Genomic DNA, 7,246 nt, shown 5'->3' on the forward strand with positions numbered 1-7,246 from the left:
CATTAACAATTTAGATGAAGGAATTGAGTGTAATATCTCCAAGTTTGCAGATGACACGAAACTGAGTGGCAGTGTGAGCTGTGAGGAGGACGCTAAGAGCTGCAGGGTGACCTGGACAGGTTAGGTGAGTGGGCAAATGCATGGCAGATACAGTATAATGTGGATAAATAAAGTGAGGTTATCCATTTTGGGGGCAAAAACATGAAGGCAGAATATTATCTAAATGGCGGCAGATTATGAAAAGGGGAGGTGCAACGAGACCTGGGTGTCATGGTTCATCAGTCATTTAAAGTTGGCATGCAGGTACAGCGGGTGGTGAAGAAGGCAAATGGTATGTTGGCCTTCATAGCTAGGGGATTTGAGTATGGGAGTAGGGAGGTCTTATTGCAGTTGTACAGAGCCTTAGTGAGGCCCCACCTGGAATATTGTGTTCAGTTTTGGTCTCCTAATCTGAGGAAGGACATTCTTGCTATTGAGGGAGTGCAGCGAAGGTTCACCAGACTGATTCCTGGGATGGCTGGACTGTCATATGAGGAGAGACTGGATCAACTGGGCCTTTATTCACTGGAGTTTAGAAGGATGAGAGGGGATCTCATAGAAACATATAAGATTCTGACGGGACTGGACAGGTTAGATGCGGGACGAATGTTCCCGATGTTGGGGAAGTCCAGAACCAGGGGTTAGCCTTAGGCTAACAGGTATGCCATTTAGGACTGAGATGAGGAGAAACTTCTTCACTCAGAGAGTTGTTAACCTGTGGAATTCCCTGCCGCAGAGAGTTGTTGATGCCAGTTCATTGGATATATTCAAGAGGGAGTTAGATATGGTCCTTACGGCTAAGGGGATCAAGGGATATGGAGAGAAAACAGGAAAGGGGTACTGAGGGAATGATCAGCCATGATCTTATTGAATGGCGGTGCAGGCTCGAAGGGCCAAATGGCCTAATCCTGCACCTATTTTCTATGTTTTTATGTTTTTGGCACCTGTGGAAAGAAACATGGGCCTGAATTGTGCTGGAAAAATAATAGCGTGTTAATGACGCATGCCTTTATTAATATGCAATCGGCTAGCAAGTTCAAGAGATTGAGAGACACAGCGTGAGTTGCGAATCTCCAGAATGTGTTGGTTGATTTGCGCCGTTCCACCATTTGTTCCACCCAAACGGTATCTCGCCCTTAGCTTCCCTGTTATTTTTTAAGAACTTGCTGGAATTGCACATTAATTGTCCATTAAACTCACTGCAGATAAATAGAGCTGGAACTTAACAGCGTAAGTACCTCTTTAATGCTCGAGGGGCCATATGGCTGACTCCTGCTATTTCTTATGTTCTTAACAAGGTCATAATTGTTAATGCTTTCATGCATGTACTTTTGGGATCACTAGCCACTAGGTGGTGTCACTGTTGGAGGTCATTGGGCTGCACGCACATGTGTGCAGCCCAAGTATAAAAGGCCAGTCATTTGTATATTAGTCACTTTGGCCCTTAATAAAGCTGAACCAAGGTCATACCTCTTGGAGTTAATCAGTACTCAGGTCTAACAGTTATTGCATGCACAACATTTGGTGACAACGCAACAAGAAACTTTGCATGCAAAAATGAGCACAATTGGATTATTGGAGCGATTTGTGGAAGGAGAAGATTGGGCAGACTTTGTGAGCTGTTTGAGCCAGTTCTTCGTGGCTAACAAAATGGAGGAGGTCAGCGACACAGATCAGCGCCGGGTGGTGTTCCTCACGGTTTGCGGTCCAAAAATTTATGGTCTGATAAAGAATCTATTCCTGCCTGTGAGTCCAACAGAGAAGACGTATGAAGAATTGTGTACACTGGTGCAGGACCACCTTAAGCCAGACAAAGACATCATCATCTTGAGATACAGATTTTACACGCACGTTCGCTCAGAGGGCCAGAATGCGGCGAAATTCGTTGCCGACCTGAGACGTCTAGTGGGACCGTGTAAGTTCAGTGCTGTGTTGGCAGACCTGCTGTGGGACTTCTTTGTAATCGGCATCAACCACGAGGTGACCCTGCATAAATTACTGGCGGTGGAGAGGTTGAGCAGGGCCATCACGATCACTCAGTCATGCATGACGACGGATAGAATTATAAAGCAAATATCAGTAAAAAATTGAAACTCGGCAAGTACTGTAAATATGATTGATTCGGCGTTCGGCAGAGCAGCACATGGCAGGGCCTACCTGACTGCGTACGCGAAACCTGTGGCTGCCCAAAGTCCACTAGCGGGGAGGCATCCGATTTCTCTGTGTTGGCATTGTGGGGGAAATCACCGGCACCAGCAGTGCCGATTTAAGCAATATAGTTGCAAAGGCTGTCTGAGAGTGGGACATCTCCAGCGCAAGTGTCCACAGATGAGCAAGCGTGCTGCGACACATGGCGGATGATGGTCAGACTAGCGCGGATCCGGATTCGCAATCCGAGATACCAGACGAAGAAGTGTATGGACTATACTCGTTCCTAACTAAGAGCAAACCGATAATGATCAATGTGAAATTTAATAGGGTGCCGGTATCGATGGAACTGGACACGGGGGCGAGTCAATCAATAATGAGCCAGAGGGCATTCGACAATCTGTGGGATACTAAGGCTGTGAGGCCCAGGCTGAGTCCAGTCAATGCCATGTTGCGCACATACACCAAAGAACTCAGAACGGTGATTGACAATGCCACAATTAAAGTGTCGTATGACGGTGCGGTTCACGAGTTACCGCTATGGATTGTCCCAGGCAATGGCCCAACGCTGTTCGGCAGGAACTGGCTTGAAAAAATCAGATGCAATTGGAACGACATCAAGGCTTTTGTTGTCGGAGAAAGATACATGTGCCCAAGTACTTAGCAACTTCCCCTCGTTGTTCGAACCAGGCATCGGCAACTTCATGGGAGCCAAGGTGCAGATCCACTTGGACTTGGATGCAAGACCCGTCCATCATAAAGCTCGGGCAGTTCCGTATATGATGAGCGAGAAGGTCGAAATCGAACTGGACAGACTGCAGCGTGAAGGGATCATATCACCGGTTGAATTTAATGAATGGGCCAGTCCCATTGTTCCTGTGCTGAAAAGTGATGGCACAGTCAGAATCTGTGGAAACTACAAGGCTACAATCAACAGGGTTTTGAAACAGGATCAGTACCCATTACCGAAGGTTGATGACTTGTTTGCAACGCTAGCCGGGAGGAAGTTGTTCACCAAACTGGACTTGACGTCGGCCTACATGAGACGTCGAAGAGACTTACGTGCATTAACACGCACAAAGGACTGTTTACTTATCACAGGTGTCCTTTTGGAATTCGCTCGGCTGCAGCAATATTTCAGATGAATATGGAGAGTCTACTGAAGTCCGTGCCCAGAACCGTCATGTTCCAAGTGACATCTCGATCACAGGTCGTGACTCCAAGGAACATCTGAACAACCTGGAAGAGGTTCTACATCATCTGGACAAAGTGGGACTCAGACTGAAACATTAGAAGTGTGTCTTCATGGCACCAGAGATCAAATTCCTGGGGAGGAAAATTGCTGCTGACGGCATCAGGCCCACGGACGCGAAAACCAAGGTCATCAAGAATGCACCCAAGCCGTAGAATGTGATGGAGCTGCGTTCGTTCCTGGGTCTACTCAACTACTTCGGTAACTTTCTACCTAAATTGAACACCTTATTAGAACTACTGCACATGCTGCTAAGAAAAGGCAACAACTGTGTATGGGGTGCATCTCAAGACAGAGATTTTGAGAAAGCCACTAATCTGCTTTTCTCTAACAAGCTGCTGGTACATTATGACCCATGTAAACATTTAGTATTGGCCTGTGATGCTTCGTCGTATGGAATTGGTTGCATACTCCAACAAGCTAATGAGTCGGGTAAACCAACCAGTCACATATGCTTCAAAAAGTTTGTCCAAAGCGGAAAGAGCCTACAGTATGATAGAGAAAGAAGCACTAGCCTGTGTGTATGAGGTTAAAAAGATGCATCAGTACCTGTTTGGTCTTCGGTTTGAACTGGAGACAGATCACAAGCTGCTCATTTCACTGTTCTCTGAAAACAAAGGTATCAATACCAATGCTTCAACCCACATCCAGAGGTGGGCGCTGGTATTATCCGCTTATGATTATGTCATTCGCCATAAACCTGGCACCGAGAATTGTGCCGATGCTTTGAGCTGTCTGCCGTTGCCCACACCGGAGGTGGAAACACCACAACCGGCAGACCTATTGTTAGTTATGGATGCTTTTGAGAGTGAAGGAACCCCTGTCACGGCTCAACAAGTTAAGACCTGGACCAGCCAGACCCGATTTTATTGGTGGTGAAAAGTTGCATCCTCAAAGGTAATTTGTCTGCCATACCCAAGCAAATGTGCGAGGAGACCAAACCTTACATTCGTCGCAAAGACGAACTGTCTATTCAGTCGGATTGTATACTGTGGGGCAATCGTGTTATTATGCCCAAGAATGGGAGAGAGAAATTTGTACGTGAGCTACATAGCACAAATCCCGGCATTGTAATGATGAAAGCCATCGCCAGGTCTCATGTATGGTGGCCGGGAATTGACTCCGAGCTGGAATCATGTGTGCATCAGAGCAACACTTGCATGCAGCTCAGCAAAGCACTAGAGGAATCGCCACTGAGTCTGTGATCCAAACCATGGTCCAGGATCCACATAGACTTTGCAGATCCCTTCCTGGGGAAGATGTTTTTAGTTGTAGTGGATGCATATTCGAAGTGGATAGAGTGTATAATCCTGTCATCCAGCACATCCACAGCTACCATTGAGATTCTCAGTGTCATGTTCGCGACACATGGTCTGCCTGACATCGTTGTTAGCGACAACGGATCGTGCTTCACCAGTCAGGAGTTTCAAGAGTTCATGAAACTCAATGGTATCAAACATGCAAGGTCAGCACCGTTCAAACCTGCATCCAATGGGCAAGCAGAACATGCTGTCCAAATCATAAAGCAGAGTATGAAGCGAGTAACTCAAGGGTCACTGCAGACCTGCCTGTCATGCATACTGCTTAGTTACAGGACAAGACCACACACGCTTACCGGGGTCTCGCGTGCTGAACTAATGAAGAAGAGAGGTCTTAAGACCAAGCTATTTCTTGTAACCCTGACTTGAATAATCATGTTGAATATAGAATCATGTTGTATATGTTCTGAATTATGGTCAGGGTCCCAAGTGGATCGCGGGTACGGTCATGACCAAGGAGGGCAACAGAGTATTTGTTGTCAATCTCAAAAATGGGCAAACATGCAGGAAACATATGGATCAGACAAAGCTGCGGCACACAGATGAACCGGAACAGTTAGAGGAAGAGATAATCGACGACCAACCAACCTATCCCCAGTCATCAGAGGATTCAGTGGTCATCAGTGAATCGGGACTTTCAATCACTGACATGTTCAATGAAAATGGACTTTCAATCCCTGACATGGCCATTGCCACTCCCACCAGGTCAGCCACCCAGCCACCAGTCACAATAGACTCTGAACACTCACCCAAGGCTGGAGTTGAACTGAGACGGTCAACCCGGGAGCTTAAAACACCGGACCGTCTCAATATCTCAGAGGGAATATTGTCATGACATACTTTTGGGATCACTAGCCACTAGATGGCGTCACTGTTGGAGGCCATTGGGCTGCACGCACTTGTGTGCAGCCCAAGTATAAAAGGCCAGCCATTTTGTATATTAGTCACTTTGGGCCTTAATAAAGCTGAGCCAAGGTCATACCTCTCGGAGTTAAAACAGTACTCAGTCTAACAGTTATTGCATACACAACAAATGCAATGCCAATCAACCACTCTGAAATAAAAACAGAAAATGCTGCAAATACTCAGCAGATCAGGCAGCATCTGTAGAGAGAGAAACAAAGTCAATGTTTCAGGCCGATGACCTTTCATCTGTGTCATGTATGTAATTATATATAGATGCCACCAGAAGGCATGACTGCGGGAGTCCTATGGGTCACCCACACCTCATGCTGTGCTGGTAAAAAAGGCTTGCTACCTTGTTGTTTAGGCCCTCTGGAGTTATAATAAAGAGCCCAAGGTTATACTAGTTTCAGCTTACAGTACTCAGCTTCGTGAGATTATTTCATACACAATAATTGGCAAAGAGTAAAGAAATATTAACTTTCATGCAACCATGGTTGCCATTGGTATTTTAGAATGATTTGTTGAAGGAGAAGATTGGGAAGATTTCATTGATTGCCTCGACCAGTACTTCGTGGCCAACAGACTGGAAGGAGCCGACAACGCCGTTAAACGCAGGGCTGTCCTCCTCACCGTTTGTGGGTCCAAATATACGGACTCATCAAGAATCTCCTCTCCCCAACGAAACCATCACAGAAGGATTACACCAAGCTGTGCACGCTGGTCCGTGACCACTTAAAACTGAAGGAGAGCATCCTCATGGCCAGGTATCGCTTTTACACGCACCATTGCGCTGTGGGGCAGGACGTGGCGGGATTTGTCGCCGACCTGCGACGTCTTGCTGGGCCCTGCGAATTCGGAGTTGCATTGGGGGAAATGCTGCGGGACTTTTTCATGTTGGGAATCAGCCACGAGGTTATTCTTCACAAGCTGCTGGCTGCCGAAAACCTAGACCTGAGCAGAGCCATCACGATCACCCAGGCGATCACAAGGTGACAATCAACCAAGTCTCGCTACAGGACCAGTACCCACTACCGAAGGCAGATGACCTATTTGCAACGTGGGAAGTCGTTTTCCAAGTTGGACCTGACCTCCGCCTACATGACTCAAGAGCTAGCTGAATCCTCGATAAAGCTGTCGTGTATTAACATGCACAAGGGACTGTTTATTTACCACCGATGCCCCTTTGGGATTCGTTCGGCTATTGCAATATTCCAGAGGAACATAGAGAGCTTGCTAAAATCCGTCCCGAGGACTGTCGTGTTCCAAGACAACTTCCTGATCACCGGTCGTGACACCACAGAACACCTACACAACCTGGAAGAAGTCCTGCATCGCCTGGACAGAGTGGGACTCCGGCTGAAACGCTCCAAGTGTGTTTTCCTAGTGCCAGCGGTTGAATTTTTGGGAAGGAAGATCGCAGCTGAAGGCATCAGGCCCACGGATTCCAAGACGGAGGCCATCAAGAATGCACCTAGACCCCAAAATGTGATGGTGCTGCATTCATTCCTGGGACTCCTCAATTACTTTGGTAACTTTCTACCTGGGTTGAGCACGTTGTTAGAACCTTTGCACATGTTGCTAC

This window comes from Pristiophorus japonicus, chromosome 10 (genome assembly GCF_044704955.1).
Source record: "Pristiophorus japonicus isolate sPriJap1 chromosome 10, sPriJap1.hap1, whole genome shotgun sequence".
Classification (NCBI taxonomy): domain Eukaryota; kingdom Metazoa; phylum Chordata; class Chondrichthyes; family Pristiophoridae; genus Pristiophorus; species Pristiophorus japonicus.